Here is a 13,063-nt window from a genome sequence, read left to right on the forward strand (position 1 = left end):
ATAGATGGCGTTAACTAGAAAGATAGTTTGAATTTTACTTTCAATGCATGTTCGACATTGGTACACAGAATTTGGAAGAAAAAGAAATTTACGATATAATATGCATGTGAACCATATTGAAAGTAATAAATGCATACTTATTATTGAAAGTGATATTAATTTATATCAGATCATATGCCTACATCTCTGTCACAGATCTGTCGGTAGATAGGCCCTATATGGTTAAACGTTTCCGATATAAGTTCCCCAAAAATAAAACCGTAGATATTACTCCACCCCAAAATTATTGAAAGATGCTATGTTGATTAGTAAGTTTGTTTACTATAAACTGTAGACCATTATTTAACTACATGCAATGGAACTTAATCTCCCCACAAAATTGCTGCTGTAAAAATCGTTCGTAAAAGTTTCATCATTTACCCAACTAAAGAGGGCGCCACAACGTACTGTACTTAATTTATTGCCAAGTATTTTTACCAGCCGCGTTATTTAGATTATGCAAATGAGGAACAGTAGTCCTTATTGTGCATTCTTGGACATTAAACAATTGTCAACAATAAGACTTCGCTGATTTTATATCTGTCATGGAATCATCGCTGAACACCTCGTCCGGGAATGTATACTCTTTATAATTGTCAGTGGTGATTACATAATAAATAGATAAACCGGATAGCCCTAAACTCAGGAAAATCTATGATTGCTGAAAGTAGTAGGCTATTTTGGTATCTGTGCTTTACTGTGTACGTTTAACAACTCATACTCTGTTTTTGTTTTGTGTATTGGATTAATATGGAGCTGAGACAACTACATTGTAGTCTCAGATATGGAATAACATGAAGTGGATGTTATCGGCGGGAATATTACTTTATAGAATGGTAAGTAACATTTTATTATTTGTCATTCAATTGCTGAGTACAAAGAATTATTTTTGGTATTTCTACACATGTTTTCAAGTTCAATCAACACTAAATAATACAAGCGTCCAACCACCTGTCGCCACCTGTAAAGTGTCACCACGAATATTCCTTTTTCACATTTAAGCTCGAAATGCTCAAATAATGTATTTATAGCACCACAGCTGCTAGTTATGTTAAAATAGAACATTTTCATTAACGTTAAGAGAGAAATAGGAAATGACAAAACTAACAATTATTCGCTGGAAACAACGTTTATTATTATTAATGTTTTGAACCGTTTGTTTCCTCAGTGTGAATGCGCGCTTCATTTTACAAAAATACATCCACATTTAGAGGGCGCTAATAAATGTCCATCTAATATCGTCACTATCTTTCAAAACCCAAATATAAAGTGAAACATAAAATAAGAATTAAAAAAAAACGACAAATATTCTCGAATCGGATCATGATAAAAACGCACATCATTCTCCTCATAACAGAGTAGAAGTGAGGGCGTCCTAATTGTTTAAAATATGGAATAAAAATAGACTATTTCAGTAGGCATAGTATATTTAATAATGCGTCAATCTTATACTTTAAGCGCTTCACATTACCCCGGTATGTTTTGGATCTGATACGTCTGGAAACGCATTCCCTAATGTTGCAGCCAGTCAGCGCACTTGTGTTTTGACCTAATACCAGGTACCCATATGTACACCTGGGTACGGTCGAGAGAACACTATTATAAGTAAAGTATCTTTCCTAAAAGATCCTGAAATTTGTCAATGAATATCATTATTATTTATTTAACTACAAAAAACAGTAGAAAAGTACGAAACCACCAAATTGCATAACATAAGACAATGGCAAATATGATAACAAATGTCAATTATTGATGGTCCTTAACTAAAAATTTTGTAAGATAAACTTGTATTTTTATCTTTTTCGGACTCTGCTTTCGTGTATTTCCTTTTCAATGTCTTATTCTATCGATTTACTTTTTTTACAGCTCACTATGTCGGTCGGTTGGTCGGTAAACACTAACTCAAATATGAGCACGCGAGTGCATGCAGCCATGTATATGACCTTGTTTTACTGTGTGTTGACGAAAGGAACTGTTTTTTTAATTGAACCAAATTGAACACTCTACCTCATACCATAGAGAAATTAGTTAGGAACTAATTCCTCCATGCTAATACTAAAAATAATTGTCATACATGACACCGTTTCAAAGGAAAATGTTATTTTAAATATTAAAATATATAAGATGCTGAAGAATGTTATAGTTATTTGTAACATTATAATAATAGTATTGATCGTTAACACATAATTCTAGATTATTATGTCACAATTAACATCAGAGCAAACCTCATAAAAGCCGTTGCTACAAGAAATACAAAGGCTTTAGTTATAAACAAGAAACCATAGCGACAAGAACTGTGGTATAATAAACAATTTGGAATCGCCATAGCTTCATTCATTCATCATTACTTCATTTAAATAACGTAAATTCACATCGCATCATGAAAATAATTATCTAAACTAAAGTTCTGTCTATACTATCAAACTAGTTTGACAACAAGTGTTTAGGTTAGTGATGCCCAAATATATAGTAGTTATATGACATAATCATGTCCATAAATGGGCACATCACGTTTTGTCATATTATACTATTTGATATAGTGTAGACAGATCAAAGATCATTCTTAAACACATTCTGGATTTCTTTTTATTTACCCAAAAAAGGTAATCAGAAACCAAGGTAAATATAAACATACATACTGGAAGGGTTAGAAACTAAACCAGGTTAAACATTTAATAATTAAATACATTTGATTCTATCTTTCTGTATATATTTATTAAATTATGACAAATTTCTGTATGTTTGAACCATTTACTAATTTAAAACCTTGTAATTGATCATTTTGAAAAGTAGTACTACGCTACTAAAAATACAATATAGTAAATTTTAAAAAAATATATGAATTAAAAAAAAAGATTATATTTTGTAATATATTATTGTCTGTCTGCTAAATGTTACCGCGCACAAGTGCAAATAAAAGTACTGGTATTAGTGGTAATTAATTAATTCCCGATTACCAGAGGATATTTTAGAATTCGCACATGCATATGGGATATCGTCGTTATAAACATCATGACCAAGACATTTCAGAAGATAAACCGGTTATAATATAAACCTTAAATTGATAAAATGAAATTGAGTATGAAAGTATGCAGAGTAGCTATATAGGTCGCTGTTGATCTTGCCACTGTTTCCAAATACACAGCATCCACCATGCTCTGTTTTACACTCTGCTTTACACTCTGCTTTACACTCTGCTTTACTCTCTGCTTATACTCTCTGCTTTACTCTCTGCTTTACTCTCTGCTTTACTCTCTGCTTTACTCTCTGCTTTACTCTCTGCTTTACACTCTGCTTTACACTCTGCTTTACACTCTGCTTTACACTCTGCTTTACTCTCTGCTTTACTCTCTGCTTTACTCTCTGCTTTACTCTCTGCTTTACTCTCTGCTGTACTCTTAGCTTTACTCTTAGTCTTCTTTTTAAACTGAAGTGTTATTGTATACAACAATTGTTCCGCTTTGTTTTAGTAGGCATGTTAAGGAGCATATTTTAGGCAAATCCTTCAAATTGTGATAACATTTTGAAACTTTGCACAGTTATTCATTAGGGTGTCAAAAATATGAAATGGAAGGGTTGCACAAAATTTGGTCAGGGGAAAGCCGCCATTTTGGATTTCAAAATGGCTGACCTCAAATTTTCACTTGTCAGGTATATCTCTGCTAAAGAGGCACCTAGAGTTCTGATTTTACCTGCAAAATATATGGTAGTGGGGTCACCAAACATATTGGTATAATTAACATTTGATTGCATGGCGGCCATGTTGGATTTCAAAATGGCGGACTTCAAATTTTCACTTTTCAGGTATATCTCTGCTAAAAAGGCACCTAGAATTGTGATTTTAGGTGCAAATTATAATTATGGTAATGGGGTCACCAAACATATTGGTATAACTAACATTTTAATTTCATGGCGGCCATGTTGGATTTCAAAATCATAAATCACTCTTTCTGCATTTACAGCGTCCAAGATCACAGTCGGTGTGTCACAGCGATTTGTGACATCTGAAAGTTCCGGCAATGAACTCCAAACTGGACTAAATTTGTTGCCGTCCTTCCTCCATCCCCAGTTTGCTGGGTCCTGTTCAACCCTGAATGCATCTAGACAGTTGTACCACTTTCTGGCTTGTAGAAAAGACCGTTTCACATGTTCTCTTAATGCCGCAGATGTTGGGGGGATATTTTCAATAGTCTGTAGTAAAAAAATATCGTCTTGCATCATTTACCTTCTTTCTACATAGTTACAACAAACTGTTCTAGATAATCTGTGTCACTAACATCCCCTACAGACAATGACATCGTCTCAAATTCCTTTCCTTGAACAGATGAAGTTGTATCACAACTGCTAAAGGAATGAAAGAACAAGTAAGCGGCTGATGCTTGTGATCCAAGAGAAGTAATCTTGTGTATTGAGATATACTTCAAGTGCTTCCCCACTCCAAACTCGATCCAAAGCTCGTGGATGCCAGGTATTCTGTGGAAAGTTGACAATGAAATAACAACAACATCACTGTCTACAGTCTTGACAAGAATGCGCGGACAAATTTTAGCGGCATGTTTAACATGAACAAACATACGTTCATCTGCCTCTTCTATGTTACTTGGCATCAGCGGTTTTATATTTACAGACTGGTTTGTTACAGCTCTGTCTCTCAGAGACCCTACAAACATTCCGTGATTTGTGTCAATGTTCTCTACTACTTCAGTTACAATTAATGAAACAACTCTGATTTGTTGTCATCATATCTCGAATATGTGGTCCAATTGTTGGGCATGCTCCCACTGGCTTTGACGCCCCTCATTACACCAGAGCCGCGGTTTGAACGCGTACTAGACTTTAAACCGTCGTTAAAGTATCTATCGAAAACCAAATCTGGTCACGTCACTGATCGACTGTACACAATGATGTTGTTGTCAGCTTTCCACAGAATACCTGGCATCCACGAGCTTCGGATCGAGTTTGGAGTGGGGAAGCACTTGAAATACATCCCAATACACAAGATTGCTTCTTCTCTTGGATCACAAGCATCAGCCGCTTACTTGTTCTTTCATACCATTAGCGGTTGTGATAGAACTTCATCTGTTTAAGGAAAAGGTAAAGCTACATTTAACGAGACTTTGAAAAAGATGCCATGTATGACTCCAGTTTTTGAGAGGATGTCATTGTCTGTAGGGCATGTTAGTGAAACAGACACAGATTATCTAGAACAGTTTGTTGTAACTATGTCTACTGCAGAACATTTAATGATGCAAGACGATATCTTTTTACAACAAGAGAAAGACTATTGAAAATATCCCCCAACATCTGCGGCATTAAGAGAACATGTGAAACGGAAGCCAAGAAGTGGTACGACTGTCTAGATGCATTCAGGGTTGAACTAACAGGACCCAGCGAACTGGGGATAGAGGAAGGACGGCAACAAATTTAGTCCAGCTTGGAGTTCATTGCCGGAACTTTCAGATGTCACAAAGGTTTTAATTCGCTGTGGACACACCGACTGTGATCTTGAATGCTGTAAATGCAGAAAGAGTGATTTACGATGCACAGAGCTGTGTGGTTGCCAGGAAAAATGTGACCTACAATAAGTGTCCGTGTTAAATGCATGTAATTATGAACATAAACAAATAGTGTAAAGCCAGTACGGGTTGAGCTACATTCAAAATGGCCGCCATGCAATCAAAGACGTTATACCAATATGTTTGTTGACCCAGGGAAGAGTTAAATTAAATTAATTAAATTGTAATTTAACTCTTCCCTGGTTGACCTCAATACTATATTATACTTTGTACCTAAAATTATAACTGTAGGTACCGTACTGAAACATTTTGAGTTCGCCATTTTGAAATTCAAAATGGCCGCCATGCAATAAAAATGTCAGTTAAATACCAATATGTTTGGTTACCCATTACCATATAATTGGCACCTAAAATCAGGACTCTGTGTACCTTTTTAGCAGAGATACCTGAAAAGTGAAAATTTGAAGTCCGCCATTTTGAAATCCAAAATGGCCGTCATGCAATCAAAATGTTAGTTATACCAATATGTTTGGTGACCCCATTAACATATAATTTGCACCTAAAATCAGAACTCTAGGTGCCTTTTTAGCAGAGATATGCCTGAAAAATGAAAATTTGAAATCCGCCATTTTGAAATCCAACATGGCCGCCATGGAATCAAAATGTTAGTTATACCAGTATGTTTGGTGACCCCACTACCATATAATTTGCACCTAAAATCAGAACTCTAGGTGCCTCTTTAGCAGAGATATACCTAAAAAGTGAAAATTTGAAGTCCGCCATTTTGAAATCTAAAATGGCCGCCATGCAATTAAAATGTTAGTTATACCAATATCTTTGGTGACCCCATTACCATATAATTTGCACCTAAATTCAGAACTCTAGGTGCCTATTTAGCAGAGATATACCTGACAAGTGAAAATTTGAGGTCAGCCATTTTGAAATCCAAAATGGCGGCTTTCCCCTGACCAAATTTTGTGCAACCCTTCCATTTCATATTTTTGACACCCTAATGAATAACTGTGCAAAGTTTCAGAATGTTATCACAATTTGAAGGATTGGGTCACTTAACAGGCCTACTATTTTGTTGCTTCAGCTTTTGGTCGCGTAGGCAAGACTCGACGAAACGTAGGCATACACGGCAGCGTCACAAGTCTTTGTATAATGCAAATACAGCCGATAAAAAGTGTAGTTGAAAGAATCGAAGCTAATGACAATACTAGAATAAACCCATCATTCCAAACAAGATCTACACAATAATTACAAAATAATTATATATAGCTATATTGTTTTATACTCTAATATCAGTTTCTAAAAACATTTTTAAAGATGCTAGAACCCATTTTCAAAGAACCATTTCCACGTCATTCACGCCGTTTTTAAAGGTATAAACAAATTTCCATCCGCCATAAATGTTTCAAAAGTGGAGGTTCAAACCGAAACAGCAACGCAAAGATAAGCAGTATTTTACCATTATTTATTATACACATATTTGTATTAAAATATTAATAATAAACAAATATCACCTTCAATTTTTTCTGTTACTTCTGCTTCTATAGTTACAGTATCTGTTATATTAACCGTTTCAGGAGCCACTGTATATTAATAAATATATAATTATACCAAGTTATCAACATTAATAAACATCGAAAACATTAATGTCATAATAAAACAAATACAGTTATGGCTTCATGCTTTTAGTTTTCCAGCAAATGAGCCTATTTAACAAAATGTGTACGGAATCAACATCTTAATATCACTAACAAGTTAGTCGAAGGATGTCGAATTAGGAAATTGCTGTAATTTCAAAAAATAATTTTGAAATGCAAAAAATATAAAGATCAAAAAGAGTACAGTAGATGCATAAACATACAGGGAAAAGACAATGTTTGTAATTCCAAAAATAGTAGTACATCTGGGATTAAACTGCAGCCGCTGAGTAATTGTTTTTTGGACCAAATCTACTATACAAGTTTAAATATTGCATTTTAAAATCAATAAATCAATCAATACCTTATCTAGTTCACGTAGAGCAATTATTTAAGTCTTGCTGACACGATAGTATTAACTATAACTACTAATATAACTTACCTGCTGTATCAATGTTGGTAAAAAGCATCAACAATAAGAAGGAATTCATTATGTTCTTAAAAAACAGAAGAAATAGGTAAGATATAAACTTGTAAGATCTATTGTCCCCCAAAAACATGAAAAATGAATATTATTTAAATCAGACTTTGAATAAATTATTTTGTAGTTTTAATAAAGTTAATCATATCCGGCCATAGAAAAAAAAATGATGTTTCCACTTTTAAAATGACAAAATAAATAAAAAAAAAAACACAACTTTTCAATTTTTTCTTTAAATTTCATTTTTTTCAAGTATATGCATTTTTTCGATCCAATTTTTGGACAAAGTGGATAATTATTATTTAACATTAAAATGGCATATCCAACAAAAATGTATTAAAAACAAAACCTTTAAGTGTTTAAGATTAAAGTTATGCTGTATTTATGTCCTTTTTCAATCGAATGTTATCTTTATAAATATTTAAGGCAATCATAAAACTACAGCATACGACAATTACAATAACATGGCGATCTTATCTTGTTATCGCTGCTTGGTGAATTTTCTTTCTCTATTTCATACCTTTTAAACGGCAACTCCCTATTTTAAGCAACAAGTTTACAACTTTTACAACAAAAAAAGCCATTAGAACTTTCGTTTATGAGAAACCAGAATCAATTTAATTAATTTTATGTTGAACTTTGCTAAAAGCTAAAATGTCTGCGTATCTTTTCGGACATTAGGGCCTATATCTATCTCTATCGGAAATGTTACCCGAGTTATCATCCTAGGTGAACCCATCCCGCTCCAATAATTACTTTCAAATAGGAAGTAAAACAGATACTTATTTATTGAAAGATCTCCATTGGCTTCATATAAAAAAAAGGATTTTGTACAAAGTTATTGTTTTTGTTTATAAATGTATTTACTCTGTTGTTCCTTTTTACATTTTTGATTTAATTAAGTTTAACCGTGACCAGCTTTCATTTAATTACAGGTTTCGACTTCGCTCCTCTAATTATCCCACCCGACTTTTCGTTCCATGATCTAATCGGAAAGCTGGTGACAATGCTTTTTCTGTCGCCCCTCCGCGGATCTGGAACGCGCTACCTGTCGATTTGAGAGGAGCGAATTCGGCACCTCTATTTAAATGTCAACTTTAAACTTTTCTTTTTAATTTATTACTAAGTATTGTTAGAATAGAATAGTAATTCTTAAATAATTTAATAAAGAATTGGAGAGCGCCGTTTTCTGTTCCGTGAAAAAACTGTCACGGAATGTTAAAAATTCAACAACTTTTAGTAACTTAACAATCTGCTGCATAACCCTAACCTATTCCTACCTTAAGATTGTTATTAGATGTTATCCAATAGTAATATGCAATAATTCAATTATTGCAATTAGCAGTAACTAATATTATCTCTATCATCATCTTCATCATCATTATTATTACCTACTTGCTTGAGTGTTATATCAAAACAGTTCCGTCCACATAGCTTGCTAATGATAATACCAAAACCTTATCCTTTTCAGATCAATAATTTTTTTATGAACGTATCTAAATTCTAAATTTTGACTATCCTCACGTAGTCCCATTGAAAGAAACAACAGAAAACGTGCTGTTGTTTATATAAGCGAGAAATTACATCTTTATGTATTCGATATTATATGAAAATTACACGTATAAGTATTCATGTTGCCTTGAAATACTATGCATCTTTTTACCAATAGGGAAGGGATATTTCAAACAAAAAGGAAAATAAAAAGGAGATCGATTTTTAATATTAAAGATGTATTGTCCCCCTGAAAAAAATAATTATTTAAATTTTATTTGTTGAATATCCCATTTTAATGTCATATAATAGTTATCCACTTTGAGCAAAAATTAGATCGAAAAAAAATTTGGCTGCCAGCCAATGGATTTTTTGATTGAATTCAACCATTTATTTTGTCATTTTATAAGGGAAAACATTTTTTTTTCTACGGAAGTGGTTAACTTTATTAAAACTACAAAATAACCTATTCAAAGTCTGATTTAATTAATCTTCATTGTTTTCATGTTTTTGGGGACAATACATCTTTAAGTGCGTTGCGTCTCTATAGTGGGAATCCAGCTTGTCTTGGTCAAATCGCTGGTGTAAACCAAGCTTTATATGAGTTACGGTACACGTCGATAAAAGTTATAACTAAATTCCTGCCGTTATACTGATTATGACTCTTAAAGCTCTGTCTACACTACCCAATTAGTTTGACAAAAAAGTGTGATGTGCCAACATGTGGTAGTGATATACTCTGATAGTGATATGAAATCATCATGTCCATATGGGCACATCATTTTTTTGATAGTTTGATAATGTAGACAGAGCTTTACTAACCATTTTGTTGATTACTATTATTAGGGTTACAGCTACACATTTTGTCTGTTAATTATTTCCCTTACTCTTCTTACACCAATTACACAAACAACATATTTTTATTTACTTCCACAGTTTTATACTTTTTCTCTTAAATATACATCGATTTTCTGTGCATTATCATTCTAGTATGTTGACAGTACTACTACATTATTACTATACACTCGGTCACATTCTTGTTTCACATTTCTTTGGTGCCTCAACTTCTGATGTATATGAAACTCGACGAAATCGCTTAGGAATTTTCACCAAGCTTTGTAAAACGCAAATAAAGCCAAGAAAAAGACTGAAAACTGCAATCGATGTTGTACACAACTTTAGAATAAAATCGAAGTTCCAAACAAGATCTACAAAAACAAAGATTGCTAGTGTTGAGATTGTCTGCCTCAACGGATAATTGTTACGTAATTTGATGACAATGTTTTCTTTTATTTCTTTAAAAAATAAACACAAATAAAGGTAAATTATTCTCATGTTGAAGGTGAGGGCTTTCTAACTTGATTCCGTCGTTTCTGTACCTCCACTAATGATATTATGTTATGTGTCCAGTAGGCCTATCATAATTATGTAAATAAAATGCCATGTGAATCACACAGGGTTCGTGTAGTTAGTATTTGTAGTAAAGTACAGTATGTGTGTGTGGTATATGAGTGTTATGTTATGTATGTTATGTATCTATAATTAAAGTTACTTAGTACTATATATTATGTGCTAGTATTATTTGTGTAGTATAAGTATGTTGCCTTATGGTCTGATGGTGCAGTTATCATTGTCACAATAAAAACAAATGATGACACTTACTTCGATACTTTTTACTAGTTACCGTGAGTTGAGTAGTACTGGTGGTAGACGCATTTCCCTCTATGAATTGAGTAGTAGTACCGGTGGTATACACGTTTCCCTGTACAGTTGTGGCTGCGATTTCTTTAATAATTAATTATGATAAGCAATTAATAGTAATTTTGTTAACATATGTATTGTATGGCAGTCTTAACTTATTACTTTTTATTGTATTAAACTTATTTTGAAGACATTATTCGACGTACCTGCTACATTCCCTGCCGTAATATGGAATTCTGTTGCAGTAATAGTGTTCATCAGATAAGTATTCTGCTTTGATATGGCAACATGTGCAGTGGACAGTTGCGGCGCAGTGGACAATTGCGGCGCAGTGGACAATTGCGGTGCAGTGGACAAATGCGGTAGAGTAGTATGTTGCTTTGAGGTTGCAATGATAGTTGTTGTAGGCGGCGCGGTAGATGTATTCAAAGGATTAGTCGTCTGGGTATTAGTAGTCAGGGGGGCTGTGTTAGAACCAGCGTGTACTGCAACATAATATGCACAGTCTGCAACTGTGTACGATGAACATCCACAATTAACGTAGTCTCTATCCCAAGTACAATTGTCTGGTGCTAAGATACACGTCATCTCTCCCAGAGAATGACCACTAACTTGACATTGAGATCCCAAATCTACATAACAGAGATTTTAGATGTTGATGTTTAACTAAATACATTATTATTTTATTTTTAACAATATTTTACGACGGTGGACCATCCACCCGAAGCTGATCATTAGGGACCCTCACAAAAATACAACATGACGAGACATGTAGGCCTAACAATACAAATGTAATTAAAATAAATTTAATTAAAATAAAGCACAAACAAATTAGAATAAAAAATTAAATGAATGAAATTTGTTTGTATTTAAATGCCCATACCTAATTTGCAATCTGACGCATGTACATTCACGTCGTACCAAAAATATCTAGGCAGAAATGTTGCAACTGGTGATTGAACGATTACCCCAGATCCGTCTGTGTTGTTAACATAAAAAATGCCATTCTGATACGTTATTGTAATAATGTCCGTCAGAAGAAGATCAAAAGCGTAAAACTCCAGATCTTGATTGTATTCACATGTACTTTTGAATTCGTAAAATCCAGGGAATAGTCTCTTTACATTTATTTCATATATAAAGGCACCTCCTGTAAACTCTGACGTAAACATGTACACGTGATTGGAATAGACATTGACATATACGTCACCGTTAATACTAAACCGTTCTAGATTCTCGGGAAGATAAATAAACTTGTATATATGGTTGTCCGTACCACAACCTATACAAAAAGAAAAATAGTGAGCGAAAGTTATTAAGCGACAAAAAACCACTAGTAATATTTCTTTATCATTAATTAAGGCATAGTTGAACATAATGTAGCCAATCTGGATATCAAAATGATTGTCTTTAAACGAAATGAAAAATAGATCTATATCTGAACATTTTAACATTAATTAATCTCTCCTTACATATTTATTGTTAATTGTTATAACATACCTATTGTTAAAGTAAACTTTTTAGAAAATTAATCTATTGCTTTCATCTTTAGCATTAACAAGGCCATATACATGGCTGCAGTCGCGTGCTCAAATTTGAGTTAGTGTTTTACCGACCGACCGACCGATCGACCGACCGACCAACCGACCGACATAGTGAGTTGTAGAGTCGCGTTTGCACACAACTAAAAAAAGAGAACTTTGATTTTAACCGAAGCACCCCATACGATTGTCACAGCCTCCGAATACCAAGGGCTACAACTTGCATCATTATCCAGAAAAAACACCGCACAATTATTGTATGCTATAACAAAACATGAAACGTAAAGTATACGTTCAGTGGCGTAACGCAGGCGGCAAAGGCCTCTAGTTTAGCACTCCTAAGTGGCCCTCCAAAACTGGGTAGTTGCATTGAGGCTTCTCATCCTCTGGGCCAAAAAAATCTCTGGGTTTAGCCACTGTATACGTTGCTTCACTATCAAGACGTTTAGTGGTTGTTTGAATCAAACCTAAGCTATGGCTTTTACCTTCATTCGCTTCAGTCAGAGTTGCACAACTTAAGAAAAGAACAACGATCGGAATTCTTATCATCGTTGTTGTTTTTCTAAAAAAAAAAAAAAAAATATTGTGAAAGAAATTCTGTCCTTGCACCTTACAAATAGAACCTGCTGACGGAGATAAAATGTA

Source organism: Antedon mediterranea, chromosome 2 (assembly GCF_964355755.1).
Source record: "Antedon mediterranea chromosome 2, ecAntMedi1.1, whole genome shotgun sequence".
Lineage (NCBI taxonomy): Eukaryota > Metazoa > Echinodermata > Crinoidea > Comatulida > Antedonidae > Antedon > Antedon mediterranea.